General features: G+C 37.2%; 1 protein-coding gene across 1 annotated transcript in view; it reads left to right on the top strand.

Moving 5' to 3' along the window:
• RALYL (RALY RNA binding protein like) overlaps nt 1-24,339 on the top strand; it is a 1,518,143-nt gene that overhangs the window by 303,971 nt on the left and 1,189,833 nt on the right. The window contains exons 9-10 of the mRNA XM_074318489.2: nt 14,574-14,711; nt 16,039-16,134. The gene's annotated coding sequence lies outside the window, so the exon portion shown is untranslated. The remainder of the gene's footprint in view (nt 1-14,573; nt 14,712-16,038; nt 16,135-24,339) is intronic.

Below are 24,339 nucleotides of genomic sequence, written 5' to 3'. Positions count from 1 at the left end.
AGGATCCTTATATATTCCCCGTAGAAATAGTATGTACCTTGAATTGCTGGATACTAATACAGTGAAATGAGAAACAATAAGTATAGAAAACAAAGCACCCCAACCATCTGAAGAGTAGAAAAATCTTAGGTAAAAAATATAAATGTATTTTCAGAATAGTTAAAACATCAAAGAAACGCAAATGTAAGCGGTCATAACGGATGAGATGTGACTAAAACAGTACTAAGATAATATTGCTTTATTCAGTTACATTTCCTATCCAGCAAAAAGTAAAAATAAACAACTTACCCATTCAGCTCAATAAATACTTCATTAAATGTATGATATGTTTTACAATTTAAATAGTCTTCTATACACACTCAGACATATACAAATTATGTGTGTATATACAAATAGTACACACATTTTGGGTATGTGTAATATATACCTAATATACCTAATTATATAGATAGATAGATAGATAGATAGATAGATAGATAGATAGATAGATACACACATACAGAGGGTGCCAAAAAATGTACACACATTTTAAGAAAGGAAAAAGCTATATTAAAAGTGTCATACTCAACATATACTGATAACAAAAGATGGATATAAGTCACGTTTGACTTCTGCAATTACAAGAGATTCCCATCAGCATAATTTTAATCCAGTTTTTTCCTTTCTTAAAATGTGTATACATTTTTTGGCACTGTGTGTGTGTGTGTGTGTGTGTGTGTGTGTGTGTGTGCATATACGAATAATTATTGAAAGTGAAAATATTACATGTGATTGTTAATCAACTAAAGTACTTTATAGGTTATTCAGGGGGATACACCAGGCTGTAACACATTTACTCTACTGATAATGTTTTATATATTAAACTGGATAGTGCTTACACAGGTGACTTTTTAAAAATTATTCTTCATATTTTTTTAAGATCCAAGTATTTACTAATAATTCAAGGGCATGAGAATAAATGTGTAATAAAAGTACATTAAGTTTTGAATTAGTTTGGTCTGTTTTCCAGAGTCATATTTTGCGTTCTGTCTGAGCTGCAGAGCACATCTGGTCAATCCATCTTTTCAGTGCTAAGCAAATTTTATTCTGCCCCAGCTCTGGAGTGAGAAGGATTCTGTTTGACTAATTTGGGGCCACTTAGGCTCTCTATGTGGTTTAAGTTATATGGTCCGTCATTCATTATCCCATATATATACTATCTACGGACAATTCAGAGCATTTCAGTTCAGGACAGATGCCTTAGGGTCAGTAATTTTAACAGAAGCGTTTGTGTAACACTTTCGCTCAGCAGTTCTTAATGTGTGCTCGTGCTCACTGGGGTCATGGGTGGGGGGTCCCAGGCCTGGGGTCATGGGTGGGGGGTCCCAGGCCTGGGGTCATGGGTGGGGGGTCCCGGGCCTGGGGTCATGGGTGGGGGGTCCCGGGCCTGGGGTCATGGGTGGGGGGTCCCGGGCCTGCTGGGATGGCTGAAGGGTAATATGCACCCAAGAGCACAAGGTTATGTTCCCTTGAATGGTTGTCTGTAAGTATCAGTGTCCTTATCAAATTGAACTTCAAATATTTCACATTATTGATAGAAGCAACTGAAAAAATGAATATGTTATTCACTAAAAATGGATAACATTTTATTTTACTCTTGTGCACCTCTCTATCTTAGTAGAGACTCAGAATGAGTGCTTTTTATGGGCTAGCCTGGTTCATCTTTCCAGCGGTGCCATGACGTCGATACTATGTACCTTTTATAGAGGAGGAAACTAATTTCATAAGAACACTGGGTTCACATACAAAGTAAATGCATAGGTATTAACAGACCTGTTTGTTTTATTTATTCAAGTATAGCATACAGAACAGTAGAGAAACACAGAAACCTTGAATGTGGATATCAATACGTTTTCACAAATTTAACTCAAACATTACAACTGCTATCCAAATGGAGAAACAGAATTTGCCAAAAATGTTCAGATTCCCTTTATGACCCTCAAAGTTTTTACTGCCTCCACTGCTGAAGGTAAACTCTCGTGGTTTCTGTTATGAGGGATTAAAGACTTTTCTGTTACTGACATTTATATAAACGGACTCATGCAATCCACGTTACTTCGTATCTGTTTCCTTCTATTCAACAAAATGTCTGTGAAATTCGTTCGTGTTGTACCTACCAACAGCCTGATCATTGCCGCCGTTGTATTTAGTTTATGGATGAGATAAAATCTGTTTTTGTTGATGGACATTTCTATTCTCTACATTTTAGTTTTTGAAAGTGAATACTACTGTTACAAGCATTTTGTATATGTCTTCTGTTACACAGAAGTATGCATTTCATGTGGACAAATAACTAGGAAGGGGGACACAGAACAGAATCCTGTGTCATGGGGTGTGATATGGTCGTTTTGGGTAAATGATGAAAAATGTTTTCCAAAATGATTGTTTCTATCTGTTATCTCACCAACCACTATAAAAGTTGTACCACAACCTCGTAGAAACTTAGTATTGACAGTCTTTTTTGTGTTAGTTCTCTGGTAGTGTTTCTTTGTGTTTTTAGTTTCTGTTTTATTCATAAGTAAAAAAAGTGAGAACCATTTCAGATGTTTATTGTGAAATAACTGTTCAATGTGGCTTTTGTTTCTGTTTTTATTAGGTTTTTAGACTTTCTTTTTTATTTGCAGTCATTTATATTTTGAATGTGAGGGCTTAAATATGTATAGTAGAAATTAAATTTATATACACATATGTATATATTATATATATTAGGGATTTTATGTGTCATGTACTATTGTAAATATAAATGCACATATAATACATAATATAATTATAGTATGTGTAATACTATATATTACATATAAAATCATATATACTGATTCTATTAGAATGTTATAAATATAATGAAATAAATGTTACACACACACACACACACACACACACACATCTTCTCCCAGGCTGTGCTTTGTTTTTTCATTGCCTTAATGGTGTCCTCTGATGAACAAAAGTTTTTAGTTCTAAAAATGTCCAATTTATCAGTCACTTCTTTTATGGTTAGTACAAATTATAACCTGTTTAAGAGTTTTTTGTTTAATCCTGAATTCATGAAAACAGTTTTGTGCATTTCTTCAGAAAACTGGAGTGTTCCAGTTTTGGGTGTTTTGTATTGCATTGTGTAGGGCTGACAGCTGGGGGCCCCGGCGAGGACGGCGTGCCTTTGCTAAGCAGCCTGCCTCCTGTCAGGCGTCCAGGTCCCTCCAGCAGCTTGCCTCACTGCATACTCCCAAGAAAGGGAGAGAACCAAACAGAAGAGGGTGGGAGAGCCTACACCCTTTGCGGACAGAAGGCAAGGGTCTGGGGAGATATCAGCAGGGCCTGTCAATCACATAATCGACCATAGTTTACTCGTCGACCCCAATCATCCCCTTTTCTCCCAAATGCAATGTGAAAGAGATTTACAAATTCGTTATCTTCTAACTTACTCAGATAACGCATCCAATCATAGTAGCAGGCTCACAGACCTGACTATCATATCAGGCCACAATGGGTCTCCTCGAAAGGTACGCCTCCTGGTCTGGAGACCTGGAAAATTAAAAGGGAAGTTACCCGCTTTCCACACAGCTAATGGGCAGTGTTTCTGTGACTTAACTCTTTTGGACACCACCATCTAAGGAGCTAAAGCGTTGGAAGTGGACTCCATAGTCTGCAGCAGCTCTGAACGTCAGCTGTGTCCAGCTTGTTTGGCTCTACTACTCTGGGGCTGGGGAATGATTTTTGTTTAAGCTCCAGTTCTGCTCTTGGGGGTGACTCCCCATCCGTTGTCCTCCATGCTCTTGGCTCGACCCTCTGAGAGTCGCTCCTGCTCTGTCACAATGAAGTGATTGTTTCAAGGGTATATCCATATGCCAAAGCTTACCAACTTGTATAATTGAAATATTTCCAGTATATTGTATGTCCATTATACATCAATAAATAAAATCAATAAGTACTTTTGAAAAAAAAAGTGAACTACCGTAATACACAATAACATGCATGAATCATGGAGAGATAATGAAGTCCGTAAAGATGGAAGTCCCCAAACTCTACCTACTGCGTACAGTTATGGTAAAGCTCAAAAACAAGCAAAACTAAGAAGTGTATTACATTGTTGATAATGTTTTGTTCTTGATTTAAGCAATGAGTTAACAGATATTCATTTTTGTTTATTTTAACAATTAATTACTTGTATGTTATACACATTTTTGCATGCATGAAATATTCAAAGGGTAATGAAGGAGAATACAATATGCAAGTAAACCAGTAATATAGAACAGATTGTAATAATTACCATTCAGCAATGGGTTACTTTTCGACTTTACAAAGGTAAGAGATGTACTTCAAAGCATTAACGATGACGGTGACAGTGATACACCATCATATATAAACTCAGTTCCTAAGATGTGGTGTATCATTTGGAAATTGTATTTCAGCATAGCAGACCAACGGCAGCTCATTGGTTGGTCCGTATTAGGGTATATAGATCTTAAATATGTAACATTGTAAATTCTAAAAGTTCCTTTCGATTTGAGGTCACTGAGTTTGCTTTCAGACAAATCTATCATCTACATATTTTCATTCTCAGTGTTCCTTGTGTTATCTCATTGAAGCCCCTTGCATACAAGATATATTAATGATATAATAAGAACAGAACAGTAAGTATTAACTGTAAATAGTCTTTTCAAGACTTAAGTGTGCAAAACAGTGTAGTAAGCTGTTCATATTAACTCAGAATGCTGCCATTATGATAGGGCTTTCTTTATTTTCAATATAAATATAGAATCACCTTGCTAATTTCTTTAACTCAAATTTTAGGTATTTGAATAAAGAACGTTTTTGTATGGTATGCAGCAGGATCGAAACATCTGGTGTTTATGCATTTCCTGCTAAATCACAGATGACTACTTATTTTCCATGTGTCAGGAAAAAAATTGATTAATCACCCATCCTTGTTAGCCTGATGTTCTGCTGCTAAGATCTGTTCTTTTGAGTCTTCAGCCTCCTTTGTACATTTTGTGGCCAGTCTGAACTGCAAAGATACTGCTTTCCATATGCTTTTTTAAAAAAAGTTCTTCAGCTATTCATGCTTCTAGATGCTTCTAGAATTTTTGCTTTAAGACAAATTTAAAGATATCTTTGGGCAGGCCCATAGAAATTCTTTTGTGATTTTGGTTGTTCGAACATGGATGAATTTGCACAGATGTGATAGCTACGTTGCCCTGTTGCTGTTTCCCCATGGTAAAAATATCTGCCAACTGATTTTTGGCTTTTTATGTATTTCAGTAAAATTTTATAGTTTTCATGTGTAGCGTTTAAAATTTGTTGTTTATATAGGAACTTTATATAATTTCTACTAAATTATTTTCTAACATATAAATTATTGATTTTTATATATTAATTCTTGTATAATCTCTAAATGGGATTGATAATGCCTGATTTGGAGCAAGAGATAGAGCTTAAAATTGAAAATCAGAAACAAATTGGGGGTAACTGCTCTAAAAAGAACTAGCTTTCAAAGCTGTTTTGTGCCCACTCTGTTTTATAGTGCTTTCCAAAGAATTTGGAAGAAACAGTGTTTCCTTAATGACCTTTTTCTCTCTTCCTCATTCAGGATAACACACTCTTTCAGCATTTCAAGGACATCTTAGTATTGGGCTATTTTTCCCCAATCCGTTTTATAAAATGAATGTTCAGAGAGTAAAGATAAATGGTTTCGTAAGCAGTGGCCAAAGACGTCCCTTGCAAAGAGCAGAAGCACAGTATGGCAGACTGTTCACTAAGGGGCTTCCTCCATTGTCAAAAGCAGGCAGGTTTTTTTGTTTGTTTGTTTGTTTGTTTTGTTTTTGTGCCTAAGATTTTTTTTTTTTAATTATGAGTTTCAGATGTACAAAACAGTGTAATAGTTGTTAGACATTTTACCCTCACAAAGTGATAACCTCCTCCCCCAACCTGTTGCCCCTCTGACGTCATATGTATCTATTTCAATTCCATTGACTATTCCCTATGCTGTACTCCATATCCTGTGACTATAATATAGTATTATATATACTATATAATATATAATTACATATATATATATATATAATTATTTTTGATATACATTATCATTCAGTTTCAACGTCAGGTGTACAGTGCAGTGGTCACTATATAGAGAGAACCCCAAAGACTCCACCCAAAAACTATTAGAACTGATAATTTAATTCAGTAAAGTAACAGGACACAAAATTAGTATTCAGAAATCAGTAGCATCTGTATACACCAATAATAAACTTTCATAAGGAGAAGTCAAGAAATCAATCCCATTTACAATTGCTTCAAAAACAATAAAACACCTAGGAATAAATTTAACCAAAGAAGTAAAAAACCTATACTCAGAAAATTATAAGACACTGAAGCGATAAATCAAAGAAGATACAAATAAATGGAAACACATACCATGTTCATGGATAGGAAAAATTAGTATAGTTAAAATGTCAATACTGCCTAAGGCAAAATGTAGATTCAATGCAATTCCTATCGAACTACCAGTGACATTTTCTCAGAAATAGAACACACAATCCTAAAATTTATATGGAACTATAAAAGGTGCCGGATAGCCATGGCAATCTTGAGAAATAAGAACAAAGTGGGAGGTATCACACTACCTGACATCAAATCATACTACAAGGCTACAGTAATTAAAACAGCATGGTATTGGCATAAATACAGACACATAGATCAATGGAACAGAATAAAGAGCCCAGAAATAAATCCCTGCCTATATGGTCATTTAATCTATGACAATGGAAGCAAGAATTTACTTTGGGGCAAAGACCATCTATTTAATAAATGGTGCTGGGAAAACTGGATGATACATGTGAAAAAATGAAACTAGACCACCTCCTTATGCCATATACTAGAACAAATTCAAAATGGATTAAAGACTTAAATGTAAGACCCAAAACCATAAAACTCCTAGGAGAAAATATAGGGAATAAATTTGCAGACATTACCCTGAGTAGTGTTTTCACCAATATATCCCCTGTGGCAAGGGAAGTAAAGGAAAAAAATAAACATATGGGATTACATCAAACTTAAAAGTTTTTTCACAGCAAAGGAAACCATCAATAAAACAAAAAGGCAGCCTACTGAATGGGAAAAGCAGGCCGTTTTGATGGTCTCAGCTGGCAAGATTTTATAATTGTTTGCGACCATTGACTGTTGTGTGTTATACATTCTGTATTATAACTATCACTGGGAATGATAATTATGGTCATCTTATTCTCTTTTTTTGTTGTTGTTTATAAGTAAACAGATCACAAGAAGCCACGTGCAGACACGTAGAAGGTCCAGAGGTCCTGGACTCTGATCTGAACACAGTTGCGGGGTAGGCCTGGGGCTGGGCTCCCCCTGGACAGGTCTGTGTACGTAAGACAGGGTGGTGGGTGGAGGCTGGCGGAGGCATGTAGGCCCTGCACAGTCATTCCCGTTTCTTCCCTGTTAGAGGGGCCCTGCCTGTTATAGGGGTATCTCTTCTCTCAGCTGAAGACTGCATTTGTTTTTCTTCATTTTAATTGATCATATTTAAGGTGCATATTCTGAAATAATCGCAATCAAGCTGATGAGCATATCCATTACCTCACATAACATAGTTACGTGTGTGTGGTGAGCATATATGCATAGGATCCCCTCTTCTAGCAAATTTCAGTCTTATTACCTGCAGTCACCATGGTGTATGCATTAGGCTTCCAGAACTCGTTATGTACCTGGAATTTGTACCCCTTGACCAATGTCTCTCTATTTCCCTGCACCCCACACCCTGGTAGTGGTCGCATAGTAAGCTTAACTAGAAGTGATACCCAAGGGTCGAATAGCGTTATGTATCCGCACTCTGCTCCGTGTTGGGTTCACAATCCCCCAGAATCCCCATCAGCCCCACAACAGGGCGCACTCTTCCTAGGTCCGAATGCATATGTGGGCATTTTATTTTTCTGAAAAATACATGCACAATAGATAATTTTATTTGCTATAGTTTTGGATGAATTATAGGGGTATCTGACCAGTTCAAGTAAAGCTACCTGTCGTTTTAGTAAAAGAAAATTGTGCAGAGCAATGGCTTAATTAAATTAAATTAATTCTCACATGTTGAGGAGAATGAAATCTGAACCTTTTGGTATTCAAATAAGTTCAGGTTCTTTGAATTAATAAAAATGATATGTATTGGCAGTGAAGAAAAAATTCCAATATGGACTTAGTACATCTATGCTTTTATAGAATATTGCATAGCGATTAAACAATATTTCATGATCTGGTAATTTTTGTGCATACTTAAAAGAAACTTATGGCATTGTCAATTAACTACGACTGTATTTTAGAAACGTGAGAATAAAACATCATCTCACTAGTTCTCCAAAGACATTGTATAATATAGTTATATATCTGTTGAATCGGTCTGAATGCAGAATAATGGTCTATGATGTTTAATACTTTTGGCTAAAAACCTAGTTTTATTGCTCAAGAAATGTCTTTTGACCCATGCATTCTATGTACTGATTTATCTACTTCACATCTAGTGAACCTGAAATGGTTTTAAACGAGTTCTGAAGATGCCATTGAACATCTGAAAGTATTTTATGACACCTATATTGAAAAAGAATTCCCATTACAGAGGAGTGTAAATTCCCCAAACCCTGAAAGGATTATTTTTCTAAGAAGTGAACTTGTCTTCTGTTCTTTGTGTACTTTCTGTGTCTGTAGACCTTTCAGAGTCTTTCCAGATAAGCTCAGCTGGTGCTCAGGCAATTAACTCTTGGACTGCAGTTCCCCTGCTAACTGCATGTCCCCTCATCTCAGACGCTGGGCCTTGCGGTTCGCCCACCCTAGGTGGGTCTTTGAACTCAGTGTGCTCTTGTTGTACGGACTAGATTTTATCTCATCTGAAAGTACTCAATGGCACACACAATGGAGAAAGGCAGGAAGTCCAGTGTTTACTGTTGAGTAAATGATCCCTTTTTGAAGCCATTCTTTATTTTCTAAGGAAATAATTTATATTGCTCAATCAAAGAATCTTTTCCTTCAAATGTGCCATGTTTCTTATGAAAATATTGCTATAGACTGAATGTTTATGTTCCTCCAAATTAATATGTGGAACCCTACTTCACAATGGGATGGTATGGGAGGTGGGGCCTTCGGGAGGGGAGCAGGTCATGAGGGTGAGGCCTCCCTGAATGGGATCAGGGGCCTCAGACAGGCCTTCAGAGCCCCCCCCTGCCCCGCCCACCGTGTCAGGGTCCTCCATGAACCAGGGAGTGGGCTCTCTCCAGGCACAATCTGCTGGTGCCTTGTTCTTGGGCTTCTCAGCCTCGAGAACTGTGGAGAATCATTTTCTGTTGTTTACAAAGCCACCCAGTCTTGGTATTTTTGTAATAGCAGCCCACATAGACTAAGACAATATATATTATCAACAGGCTTAGGAATTTAAAGACTAGTGTTCCTCAAGGATATTGAGAAAGTAATTTACAGCTTTACGGCTTCTCGGCATTGTTTTGAGATCCCTCCTTTTCTAATATGATGCAAAGGAGCATGAAGAAGGTAAAATCAGCGTTTATTATCTGTTTCTCCAAACGCAGAGTGTACTCAGTAAACCGAAAATTAAAACTGACCCTTGGTTACCCCCCAAGGCATTGCGTTATTATTTTCCTCAGAAATAATAAGGCTCCTCAGACAGAAAAAAACTCTCTTTTAGTGGTGAAAGGAACATGTGCTTGTATTTGAAATAATGATGAATAATATGAAATTAAAGTCTCTGTGAAAAATATTCAAACCCAGTTTCTCAGGGTGTTTAGTATGCATGCATTCTCTAGGTCATTACCTGGGTATCTAGGTCACTAACCTGGATATCAGCTATTGGTCTTGAAAGTACTTCTAGATTATCTGTTAAGAAATGAGTTACTTTGAAACGAGTTAGCCATATACAATTTATCTTTAATTCTGATGGGCATATACAACATTTAAATACACATACTCCTTCTATGCAGTTTAATCAGATTCATGTATTTGTATTTTTTTATCAAGATTTTAGCTTCGGCAACAAGTCAACAATATCTTGTAACATATGCTAAACATGCAAATATATAGTCCATAAAATTACCACAAGCTTATAAAATATAACCTCAAAATGCATATATTTGAATTAAAATGTTATGGGTTGATTTGCATTTATTAAACTATAACTTGATACTATCAAGCCAATGTTTTATGAATATGCAATCCCATTTTAATTTTGGATTCCTTGATTTTATGAGTAAAGAAACCTCATCTCAGCAAATCAGACACTGTGATTTAGCTACATTTTCAGAGTTAAATACTGTTTGAGTTGGGACTACCATTAGTGTCATCTTCCTTTAAACCCAGTATTCTCTCTCATGTACCAGTAGGTCAGTTTTATTTTTGGCAAGTGATAGGGAATATTAATTGAGTGTGGAAATATTCTAAAACTAATGGATTTGATATCTTTATTTCATGATGATTTTTACTCTTTTAGCAACTCAGTGTTTCAATTGAACAATTTCTGGAGCGCCTTCTCTGTACAAAGCATGTGCTCGGTAGTGCGCCAAGCAAAGATAATTGACCTAGGTGCTTCCACAAGGAAGCTTCAGCCTCGGAAGAGAGTCGCATGTGCTTTTCAATAGCAGTAATTAACAGGCCTACCGTAGCTGCTGCCAAAAGGAAAGTGGGAACCCATTGTCAAGGGTGCCAGACAAAAATGATTAATGGTAACTCAGGGTGTGAATTGAAGCTTTAATATCTTGGTACTTTTCAGCCAATGCATGTTTTTATCAGTAAAATATAAACATGTGTTGCCCAGTCCAGACATCTACAATCTGGGGAATAAAATATGGGCAGCACCCAGGAAATTTGGACCATACAAATGCATGATCAGTTTTCTGAGCTCCACTGGACATGCGTTTTCTCATGTTTTATAGAATCTACTTCTAGATGGTTAAGAGTCTCAGTAGTGGTCATGACACTTACAACTTGTTTTCAAACATGATTTAACCCCACATTTTGTTATTTTTTTATTCCCTCCCTCTCACTCTTACTTTTACTTGTTCTTAGGACTCGTCAACTTGTCCTTAGTTCTTCTAAAATAAAATAGCATTACTTATACAGTTGCCAAAAATTTAATCTTGTTTCTCATTTTATGCAGTTTTCAGATGATTATCTCAAGACATTTCTCAAATATTCCTTTTATCATTTCTTTGAATATAATTTTAAACCTGTCAAATGTACCCTGAAATTGGATCTTGAATTTAATTAAACTGAGATAAACTCATGTGACCCTAAAAACCCCAATGGAGGAGGAAGTTACATTTCTTTTTTATCTTAATTTAGAAGCAATAGTCAACATGCCTGAATCTCTATTTGTTTAATAGATTTTCATTATTGCTCCAAGTATAACATCACTTACAGAAAATGTATTCTACAGGTACTTCTATTACTATCCAACTAGAAAATGCAATTATTTTATTAATTTAATATTGTTTTAAATATGCTGGCAGGGTAGAGTATATCTTATGAAATCAGTAAATACAGTCATGGATAATATGACATTGTAGCCATAACTACAGATTTTAACTAGACACATTTATATTTAGAGAGATGGAGGATGTATAGTCATGCTGAAGTTTGGACTGTGTTGTATCATTTTGTTACTAAACAACTTTATAGGGCTCTCCTAAGAGGAAGGCTGACTGTTCATCTTTTTGTTGTCTTTATTCCTCTAGATATCTTTATGGATAATTAAAATACTAAGTTTCAAAAACTTGTACTTAGTATGCTTATCAGTCAGCACCACAGCTAGAGACAGACAGCAAATTAAAATTAGGATCATTGAAGGAAGGTTTAATAAAAGAACTAAATATAAAGTAGGCAAGATGTGAGGAACCCACATGAGACAGCCCAGACTCCCAGGCAACTAAAAGGGTCGTTACCGGCCTTTTGGATGAGCCTGGAGAAGGAGCATTTCTGAAACCTCACAAGGAAATCTGCTGTACAGAGGACTGCCTTGGACAGACAGAGGGTTCACCCTCATCCACTGTTGGTGGGGTTGTAGACTAGTGCAGCCACGAAGGGAAACAGTGTGGAGATTCCTCAAAAAATGAAAAGCAGTACTACCCTAGGACCCAGCCATTCCTCATCAGGGTATTTTTCCAATGAAATCCAAATCACTAATTTGAAAAGACATACACACCCCTATGTTCACTGCAGCATTGTGTATATATATATACGCATACCAGGGGTGCCAAAAAAAATGTTTATACATATATATGCAAATATGTATATGTATATGTATATATCTTTGTGTGGAAAGTGATGTGTATTATGATGACATTTCTTTCAGAGTAACAAATATTCTGTCAAGGGGATGCCAAATGATGTGTATATATCTATATCTATATATCTATATCTGTATCTATGAAACTCAATTAGGTTCTAAAGTGTTATTTTATATATTAGTATAAGATAGCAGTGGTCATCTCTTACTTTCCAGTGGAAATTAGCTTAGTGATAACAAGTACATATAATCATGGCAGCTGCTGTCATCGCTAATACCTTAAATTTGTATTACACAAATATTGCAGACTTACGTTTAAGAAGAAAAGTCAGAGTTCATTGACTCAATTCTCTAGGACAAGTGTGAGTGGGACACATAGTAATTAATTTGAGAAAAAAAGAAAAAACATTTTCTAAAATAAATATTCCAGAAAAGTTCTGAATATTTAATATTCAGGAAATATATACTCTTGCTAAAAACTAGGATGTTCAACTACTAGTTATAATTTTGATTATCAAACCAATTGTTCAATGACCTCTGAACACTAAAAAGCATGTCGATGGGGACGTCTATGGTCGCTGTTTTAGTGAAATCAATGCAAAGGAGCAGAACCACAGAAATAAACCCACTACGTATAACAGAATTTAAATGGTCTGAATTCTCGTGAAAAATTCAGCATTAGTATTTTTGAAGAAATACTTAACACGCAAAGCTAAGAGAGTTTTGGGTTGGTTTTGTGTTGTATTTGAAGAACAGCAAAGTTTGTTTTTATTCCTTTGTTCAGGGACATCAATATAAACAGACCATTAATCTGAACCTTCAGAAGCCAGATCAAGGAATATATATAAAAGCTGATGAATTTTGTTTACCTGCCATGTGGGTACATCTATTCACGTTCCTTGATAGTATTTTATGTCAAGGGCTGTGTAGTATTGTGCAGCCTTGGACTGATAAATAACTCAAAAAGTGTACTTACACTGCACTTGCTGTTATTTCAATCTGAAAAACCGTAGGATTGAATGCTCTGTAAGTGCCCAACTGCCCTCAGCAAATAGTAGTGTTATTTGTACCTTTGTTTAAACCCTTGAAAGTCATAACTAACTGTGCCCCGAGAAAGGCTGAAACCAGGGCCCCTGTGAATTGATTCCCTCTTTGTTTCATGTAAAAATCCTCCCGAATACCTACTGAATAAACTAAATAATAGTTTATTTGACCAATGCTGTTGATTTCAATTATTACTTCATTGTGATGTTAGAATGATAACGTGGACATATTTCTGAAACAAAATTAAACTTAAATCAACTATGATCAAAGTTTTGTTATATATAAAATCCATCCTTTAAATCGGGATTCACACATAGTAAAAATTTCATCTATAATATATAAAAATAAAGGTTTTTCAATTTACCTTCATTTTATTTTCAAGACCATTTAAGTAATTATATTAAATTAACACATAATTTATTAATTTATTTTCATTTGGGGAGATAAAAATTACTAAAAATAGCTGTACCACAGTATGATGGATTGATAATCAAAATTACATAGTGTCAAGAGTTAATGGACTGAAACAAAAGAAACCTGGAAGTCAGTGAGATTTATCTTAATTCTGATCCTGGTTTATAGTCTGGAGGAAGACACGTCATTTGGCATCCCCTTGACAGGATATTTGTTACCTTGAAAGAAATGTCATCATAATACCCATCACCTTCCACACAAGGATAGTACGTTTCATGAGAGCACTTGTAAAGTATTTTGAGTATTTAGAGGGAGGTATTTTATTAACTTGAGAACTTTTCCTTATGGCTTGAACATACAAGTCATTATGTGAAAGTAACATTTTATTCTCTGATTTATTGTATCTATTTTAAACAGCTACGTTCTTGAAAAATAAGAACACAAGAGTGGTTTCTTATAAGAAGTACAACTATCCACCCCTCTTATGGTATAATACCAGGATAGAAATTCTTTTATCGTAATAGTTATGACTAGTCGTAATACATGGCATTTCCAAAGTGAGCAAGATTATAACAAATGTGGGTATAAAGTATTTAACAGAATAATTAATGTTATAAGTAAGTGACGTTGTTTAATTTTAGTTAAGATTATTGTCTCTAAAATTTCTTTTATGTTTGAAGATACACAGTCAGGTGCTGATTCTGGATCTATTAGCTGTAAGGACCGTCTCAGAATTTAGATAAAAGAATAGCAATTTGTACATAGTTATGTCTCATTTATTTTTCAGATTTCAACTCATTCACATAAATTTTCAAGACACTTTTCACCTCTGAAATGGGCCCTATGTTGTTGCTGCTGCTAACGTGCATCATTCCTGAGAACTTGAACTTCACCTACATTTTAGGGCGTATGGACCCTCCTGAAGGTCAGTGAGGAAGCTGGCTGATGAAACAGTACTTTAATCTACTTGATACGAAACTCAAAGCTTTAGATTATCTTAATGTTAATAATCAAAGACACAGAGAGACAACTTGCTTAAATGACATCCTGTCAAGTCTCTAAGTATGTTTCATTGCATGCACTGCATTAGAGTTTTTTTAAAGTGCTGCAAAGATGGCGATGCCATTAACAATGACAAAATATAGGCAATTTCTGTATGACTTTCACCATCACTCACATAAGGCTCTTATTTCATATGTACCGGGGGTCCCAAAAAATGTATACATGTGGACACTTTGGTTGATGGTGCTCAAGCAGTAGTTCGCCGTCATCAGAAGTGTCTGGATGCTGATGGGAACCACTCTGAGCAGCTCTTGTAGTTGCAGGAGTCAAACGTGACTTGTATTCATCTTCTGTTATCGGTATATATTGAGTATTATAATTTTAATAGCTTTTTCCTTTCTTACATTTCTCTCTCTGTATGTGTGTGTATATCACATTATATATAGCTTATATATAATATACATGTTATATATTTAATGTGTATATCTTACATGAATATTCTTTAACGCTGTTCTGAGCTACACATGCTCAGTTATTTTAAATCTTTAATTTCTTCCATAAACATAAAAAGTTTAATGCTTTTTCCAGTTTAATTTTATTTTAGTCATGCCCAAAGTCCTGTGATAAGAAAGGTCTTTATGACCAATTAATGTGAAACTGCAAAAAATTATCACACATATTTTAATTTTATATGACTTAGGGTTGTTTTTAAAGAACATATAATTTTTATATATTTCTTAAAAGATTTAAATGTATGTGCGAAGCAAGGTGCCATCCAAAACTTCTGATTCTTTGACATTGTGGATAATTTGCAACATTAAAAATAATTTGCAATTCCATTTTGAAAAGCCTTTGGAAATTAAATGAAGGTATTGAAATGCATGCATCAATATCAAAATAATTCTCATTTTTCATAGTTTAAAATTTTTTTTTTCAATATACATCTTTCCAAGAAATATTTCTTTGAATTTTAATGTATGGCAGATTTTGTCATGGCTATGTCAACCTATAGTTAATCAAATTTATGTTTTCAAATGTACTTGACATAAAATATGTATCTAGTTTGTACATATGTAACATAATTTTGCATTCTCGTATGATTTTGGATTACGCTTTGTAAATATGTGTACGAGAGAGGTAGGTGATGGGATATGGTTTAAGGATTGTCGTAGAATCATAGGATGTATGTGGTTTAGCTGTAATGTGGAATCAATTTAAGTAATTACATACTTTACAACATTTTTTTCCAGAATTACGAATGTTTAACTGCTGGAGCTAAAATGAAAATGTACCAGATCACAAGGAACATAGGATTAGGAATCAGACCGTCTCACAGTTAAATCCAGGTAACAAATTACTGATTACGGGATGGTAATGCCTTTGATGCAGAGTTGACGTAAGATCACGTGAAATGCCATATATGTGGTTTTCTAGAGCAATGGTGGAGGCATGTCTGCATTCTATTTATGCTGCATATTTTTAAATGTGAATTTCCTTTTTCTGCACTTTCCGATGGTTCATAATTATTAATTCTCTGATGGGGTAGAAACTAAGAGTTACTTTCTAATAGCTAAGTCTCTGTCTTCTGCAATGGCATCCTGGAAATTTACCTCATCAAAAAAATGTCCAGACTGAAAACTGAAATGCCAGCCCTCTTTTAGCAAGTTGTGGCCGTGTGATTACAAATGGTCAGTGGATGTAAACAGAGTGGGGTGCCCAGTTCCAGGGGTGGTGTCAGTGGGAGGAGTTGTCTTCCTCCTTCCTTCCCTTTTCTGCCTGGTTGGAATACAGATGTAACGGCTGGAACTGCTGTAGTGAAGTTGGAACATAGTGTCGAAATTATGTTTTAGTGAAGGCAAAACAACAAAGCAAGGCTTTCATGCAAAGAAATTGTTAAAAAAAAAAAAAAAAATCTGGGGAAACTGGGCCTGCTCGTGGTAGTATTGGTGCCATCAGGGGAAAGCTTTCTCCTCTTCTGGTGGCATTTCGGGTACTCCATGGATAATGGTGGCCAACTCCCCAATCACTGTAAGGGAAAATGTACCTGTGGATGAGCGTTAGACACACAGAGCATCTAGGTAGAGTCCTGTTCTTTCGTTCTCAGTTGTAAATAGTATCGATTCAGTTTCTCATTCAGACTCTTAGGGTCGAGTGCTGTAGATGAGGTGGTGTAAATCACACCTACATAGACCTGGATATCTCACAGGTCTGGGGGCCGAGCACTCTTTTAAGTTCAAGGTGCCGTAGGCCCAGTGTCTGGGGAGGGCATGCCTCCCGGTGTGCAGGTGGTTGTCTTCTTGCTGTATCCTCATGTGGCAGAGAGCAGACAGATACATCCAGCTCTCCTTTGTATACGGGCACTGGTACCATTCACGAGGGCTCCATACGCACGACCACCTCACCGTCCAAAGGTCTCCCGTCTTAACGCTGTCACATGGGGGTTTAGGATTTCAGCATAGGAATCTGTAGGGAGGTCCACACAGGCATTCAGTCCATAGCAGGTGAAAACTGCTGGCCACACAATTCTCAGGAAAACCCAACGCATACGATTAAAAACAAACAAACACATGAATAACATGGAAAAGGGACATCCTGATTCTGAGGAAAACACGATTATCATATGGAGCAAAATATCACTTTAGATTAATGTTCTCAAAGAGATTGGAGAAGATCCCGACTACCTATTAAAAAAGAATCAGATAGAGAATTTTTGAAAGTTCTTTAGAGATTAAAAAGAGTTAGGAGTGTTGAGGAAATCTTCAAGAATAAGACAACTGTCATTGAAACTATGAGAGAAAAGATAAAATACATGAAAGTTTTAGTTTAGGCATTAAACATCTAAATAGTTAAAATTCCAGAAAGGGGAAATAGCATAAAAAAACAGAAACGAATAAATTAATAAACTAAGAAAATATTTAAAAATAGGATCTTTTAACTGAAAGAGCCCATCCCGTGGCAAGGAAGATGTGATGAATACAGACTCACTCTGCCAAATCCTAATAAGAATTTAGCACACCGAGAAAGAAGAGATGATTCTAAGTGATTTTATGGCTACTTGCAGGAAAATTGTTGTAGCCAAACTATTCACGCTATTATTTTCATCAATAAGGATGTTTATTAGAAGAAAACTGAACAAGCCCTTCAGTATTTAGAGGTTAAAATGAACTTAAACAAAGATCTCTATCACCACTCAAATTACTGCAATTCATGCTTTCAAAGATATTTCAAGGCAGCCCAAATATCAGAAACTACATTTCCCTCGAATCCTTCCGAAAACATTGCTTAAGGACGTATGTAAGCAGAATCAGCTTGAAAATCAAGAAAGACATAGACATCAAGCGATTTTCCAATTAAAACTTTCATGTCATCTGAAATTTTGTTTACTATAGAGCTAGGCTGTTCTATAGAGGTAGGTTACGTTTAGAAAAATGTATTTCTGTTGATTTGCTGTAAGTGAAGTAGCAGGCATTTTTCAAATGCCTGTGGTTGTATCAGCACAAAAGTAGCAAAGAGTTCAAACAGAAAACAAGTGTATCGGAATTTGTTCTTGCATCAGTTTGGGATTGGTCAAGGAAGTAGAACCACCATGAACGATGTGGAATATGGGTATGTCTCAGAGGGTGTAGAATTTGAAGGCGATTAAAAAGCACCGTGGAAGACTTTTGCTTCTGTATCTGGTGAAGGGCCTGAGGTTGCTGTAGAAACATAGGTGGGAAGTCCAGAGGAAAAGCCCAGAGGGAAGCAGGGGAGAGTGAAGGCCAAGTGGCATCCATGCGGATACAACAGAAGCGGTGTCCTCCCTCCCCACCTCCAGCCTCTGTGGTGGGGTGGGCCGTGGAAGGAGCAGGCAGCCTTTGCCTGGGGACTGCATGCCAGCCTGTCCCAGGACATTGAGGAAGGCACAGTCCAATGGGATCTGCAGGATTCCTTCCACCTGGCTGCTTCTCAGTGTCCTCACATAAGGTCAGAGTCAACAGGGTGAATGCCTGTGTCCCCTGTCCCCGTGCTGTCAGTCAGAGCAGTGTGGTTCCTGCCTGTAGCCTTCCAGCTCTCACCTGACCTGGGGCCGCACAGGGAAGGGAATTTGCAGGAGAATTCAACTTAGCTGAGTGGGGCCGGCAGAGAAAACGGAAAATCCGGACTCTTAAAAGGCATGGCAGTCGGTCTAAGGCACTTAGCCTGATAGAGGAGAGAAGGCAGGGGTGTAACGATTGTAATATGAAAGAGATTGTGGTAGGCCACACATCACTGGAATCTTGTCTCTTGAGTTTCTTGTAGCCTTAAAAATCATCCGCTTGTTTTAGAGTTCGGAAAAGAGAAAGATTGTTGTTATAGCTTGAATTTACTTATATCTCATCTTTTTCAATGTTGACCTGTGGCCATTTTATCACCAAATGCCTCATCTTTTTATGTGCATGTGTGTGAATGGCAACTAAAACTAGAGAAGGGTATGTTGAAATCTCTGGCTGAAATCTCACTTGTCCAATGCTTTTGAGAAATTTTCTCTAATGTATGTTCATAACTCTGATGCCTGGAAGTCACTAAGCTTGTCCATAAAGGGCGAGATCGAGGACACAGACGTCACAGCCAGCCTTCATGGTAGAGAGGTGTTGCCGATTAAAAGCAGTCAGAAAGCTTCTGATTTCACTTACAGTCGTTCCGTCAAAGCCACCGTGGCTCAGCCTTGAATTCAAGAAGCATGGGGATCAAATGCTTTGGGGCCAACCATGGGGATGCTTTGGGGAATTCAGAATGTTCAGTACCAGAGACGAGCTATTCTTAGTAGTGTTTAAGCACTTTTTTATTCGTGTGATACCACTCTGAGTTTATTTGTGACCATACTTTCAGCATTGCTCCTCTCCTAGGCAGATTCCAAGTGAATTTGGTAACTGGCTTATTGAACAGTTTGAACTCACTAGGGCAGAAACTTGAAAAACGTTAGCGTTTTCTAAGTGACTATAATGTGCCAACCTCCATGGGAGGCAACACAAGTTTTGTGAAAATGGATCGGGCATGACCCCAGCCCCAGAGGGTCGAAGTTAGTAGAGAAAAAAAGGCATGAGTTGCAGTAATTGTAATATAGACTGTGATATGTCATAAGACCATTAGAATCTCTCACCCAGGCTATCATATGACTTTAAAAATCGTCAGTGTTTTCTGCATCCTCAAGATAGAAAAGAGTGTTGTTAAGGGTGGAATTTATTACATTCTTTCAAATGTCAATTTGTGGCCATTTTCGTCAAATGAAAAAACACCACATTTATTTAAATTAGGCTACTTCTGAGTGGCAGCATTAAAACGTGGCATCTTAGGACACGGTAGGAGTGTGGGCAGATAGTTTTGTAGCTAAGTAAATTTAACAATTTATTTACTGATAGTATCTTTGTCTAAATAACCTGGACAGACTTAATTTCATTTTTGGTCATCAAAGGAATTGGAACCCATTACATGGCATATACAGTTAATAGTGGGACAGTAGTCAGTGACTGTGAGTGATGTGGGCGGTGACATTTAGGGAGGACGTGCATGGGAGAGCTGACGAGGTGCCCTGCCTTTCCCAGACCCCCCGGGGGTTCTCCCAAGGGAGCAGTGTGGTCAGGTCTGGCGATGGTTGCGGGCATTCATAGTTGCGCCCTGTTAAACCCTCTTAGTGACCTCACCTTTATCTTAGGCATCCCACAGGCACAATGAGGGCTGCAATCTCTTTGACAAGTCATCACACAGAAAGGGATCTAAGTGTATCACTGGGATGCACATAATTACAGAGGCATTATGGAGAGAAAGGTGTAATTTTCTGCCTGGCTTTTGGAGACGTGTTTGTTTTTTAGAAGCAGCCATGTTGGCACCAGGTACTTAGAATGAGGTTTTGGAGAACATTTTCCACCTGCCCATTGGGTGTATAATTGAAGGACAAAGTGATCCTTTCTCTGCTGGGTATTTGCAACATGGATGCGTCCTGTGTTCTCTGTTTACCCAAATCTGTGTAGCAAAGAAACGCTCTCCGACATGCGGAATATAACAAGCCTTTCTGTGAGCGTTCCAGACGCATGAACAGCGTGCTTGGAGACTGATATCTCTCTCACAAAATGATGTGACAGCTTATGAGTGTACCCAAGGATCAGAGAGCCCACAATGGTTGATGATTTTGTTAACGTATTTTTTTTAATATTTATTGAAGAGTAAGAGAAAATATTTTTAACACGTTACATTAAGGTGAAAAACGAAAAAAATCAAACAGAAATGATTTGAGACAGACAGAAACTAAGAACATAGTATCAGTAATCAACAGAGATAAAGCCTCAGAAATATACTATTGTTCTCCTTTATATTAGAAAAGTAAAAGAATTCAAGAGGCATGTAGGCTATTCAAGTCTCTCTCTCTCTCTCTCTCTCTCTCTCTCTCTCTCTCTCTCTCTCTCTCTCTCTCGCACTTGCTCTGTTTTCCCCTTTGGAAAGACTGGAAAATAACACGGAAGGACAATTTGCTCTGTTGAAAGAATTCATTTGATAGGTTCTAAGAACTTAAGAGACAGATCAATGCAGTGCATCATTGCAAATCCTTTGACTAATTTGTTTTGAGCTCAGTGCCTCTTTGTTCCTCACCACGGTTTTCCTGGCATTTTCCACTGGGAGAATGCTATTTTATTAACACAATTTAAGTTGCATATAAACACAGAGACTGAACATGTCTCAGTAATCATCCTCTACAAAGCAGACATCGAAAACTCTTTTGAGACAGCGGCGTCCTGAACCAAGAACACGGATATACTTTGTCTCTCTGGAGTCAGCCACCGACGCGTGTGAGCCATTCGCCCCACTCTGGATGTCTTTCTTTTCCTCGGGGGGTGCATTCAGTCATGTATTCATTACATAATAAAGGACCAAAGAGAAATTCAGGAGTAGGGAAAACCTCCCGAGAGTTTATAGGTGAGGGGAACATGGTTAATTGGATTAGAGTGTGATTGATGTGAGCGTGACTAGAGCGGGGTCTGCAAACCGGGGGCCGCGAGCCTGATCCAGCTCACTGCCTGTTCCTGGACGACCCCCAAATCAACATCGCGTGTACACTTTAAACAGTTGAAAATATTGGGGGGCAAGAAAACTAAAAAAAACAAGGCAGTGTTCCGTGGTACATGAAAGGTACATGAGATGCCAATTTGATACTTAGTAAATCCATTTTTATTTGTTGAACACTTATTCCTTCCTGTTTTGGGCAAGGCTGTTTTTGTGCCCTGACAAGTTGAGTTGACTGGTTGCACTAGAGACCACATGGCAGCAAAGCCTGAAGTATTTACAGTCTGATCCTTTATGGAAGAAGTTTGCTGACCTTTGAACTAGAGGAACATAAAGGGTCATGGAATTAGTTCAGAGCAGCTCTGCTCGAGTGGTCCTACAGGCAGACTGTGCATAGGATCCCCTTTAACCAGTGATCGTTTGCATATTTTATCGAGGGAAACTAGAAGAATTGTGCTGGGCATGCTAAATTCTGACCATGGCCCACAAGAATTTCAGATGGTTCCGTATTGATAATGATAGCTTGCAATTTTATTACATTGCACCTCGCCCCTAATTCCTTAGAAACTGGTGCTTTTGTTCCTGAGCCAGGAACAAAAGAATGAGGTCTGACAATTAAGTTTGAGAACTCATCCTAGAAAAAGTGCTGCATACCTCACTTCTGAATATCACTATGGTCACCTTCGAAGAACTCCCCTTGGGAAACTATGCACCGATGCCAGCACCTAGTCCACCCTTCAAAGCAATTTAGGAACTCTTTTTCTGGAATGGCCATCAGAGCTGTTGTCATATTACCCTTGATGTCCTGAATGTCATCAAAATGTCTTCCTTTTAATATTGCCTTTCTCTTTGGGTAAAGAAAGAAGTGATTGGTCGATGTTGACTTGGTCTGCTATGCTTCTCACAGTCAGCAGATGATTTTGATGCACAATTTGGCTAATTTTTGCAATGTCTTCATCAGTTCTGCTTGTTACTGGCTGCCCTGACCTCTCTTCATCATGAAGTTCACGTTCACGAACGTAATGCATTCCCTCAGCTCAGAAAAACGTTTAATCCACTTGTACACTGCTGTTTTCTTCATGGCGTCATCTCCATAAACTTTGCCTAGCATGTCCCTGATTTCACTTCCACTCTTTTCAAGTTTAACAAGAAATTTAATGTTTGCTTATTACTCTAATTCAAGCTCGGACATTCTCACGATGGCACACAGAAACATGCAACAACAGTAATGAACGCCACTCAGAAAGACACCACCACACGTCCACATGAACACAGCTGTGAGACAGTGATAGACCAAGGTTATGAAACCTCACCGAGCTGTTGGTGCAGTGCTGCCAATGTAAAGGCATGGGGGCACATTTGCGAACTTAATTGACAGAACTCATAGATGATGTATTATATAGAATTGTATATTTGAAAATTATATTATTTTATTAATCAATGTCACCCCAATAAATTTTATAAAATGTAATAAATAAAAAAGAATGTTAGTTGTATCACAATGCAAATTCTGACTAGCAAACGGGATGAGCAAGTAATAGGCGCAATAAATATGCCAGTTAATACTGTAAATTATTTTTAAACTAATCCTTAAAGAAAGACTCTAAAGGAGCAAAAATAGGACTTCCTGAGGAAAACAACTTTTTTTCATTCTTGAAATCACATATAAAGGTTTGTCATCTGTAACAAATGCTCCACTTGGGTGCAAGATGTTGATTGTCGAGAAGGCTGTGCTGTTTGTTGGTGGGGATGGGATATATAGGAACTCTCTATACTTATGGCTTAACTCTGCTATGAACCTAAACTTCTCCAAAAACAGTCTATTAAAACACACACAGAGAGAGAGAGGGAGAGGGAGAGGGAGAGAGAGAGAGAGAGAGAGAGAGAGAGAGAGAGAGAGAGAGAGAGAGGTGGTTCTCAGCCTTTACTCTGCGTTAGAATCTCCTGGAGGGCTTGTTAAAATACAGTTTCTCGGGCCCGCCTTCAGACGGTCTCATTCAGGAGGTTTGGATGAAGTGCACTAATTTGCGTTTCCAGAAAGTTCACATGATGCTAATGACTCTGGCCCTTGAACTCATGCTGTGAACCAGTGACACAGAGGGACCCAGACCGTGTTGTCTTACAGTTCATTCTTGAAAATGTTTCTCCTTTCACATAGGAAAAATAATGCGTTCCAAAGGCATACCTGTGTTAGTAACTCGTTAGCTACTCTTGAAAGAGATTCTGGAACATCAGTGAGTTAAGAATCTCCCCAGTTTTTCTATTTAAAGTTATTTTGTAAATGGTGATTGGTCTCATTCTTTTTACTGAAATGATTGTCTCTTTTCATATATATATATATATATATATATATATATATATATATACACACACACATATATAGGTATATATATAGTATTATTATTTCATATATATAGTAATATATATATATATATATATATATATATATATATATATATATAGTATATCTAATACAATTTTTAGAAAAAATGTTAACATTTTTACATGAAATATGTAACAGGAAACAGCCAGGAAAT

Source organism: Rhinolophus sinicus, chromosome 7, assembly GCF_057876585.1.
Source record: "Rhinolophus sinicus isolate RSI-liver-muscle chromosome 7, RSI-T2T, whole genome shotgun sequence".
Lineage (NCBI taxonomy): Eukaryota > Metazoa > Chordata > Mammalia > Chiroptera > Rhinolophidae > Rhinolophus > Rhinolophus sinicus.
This window is presented reverse-complemented; position numbering and strand designations above follow the sequence as displayed.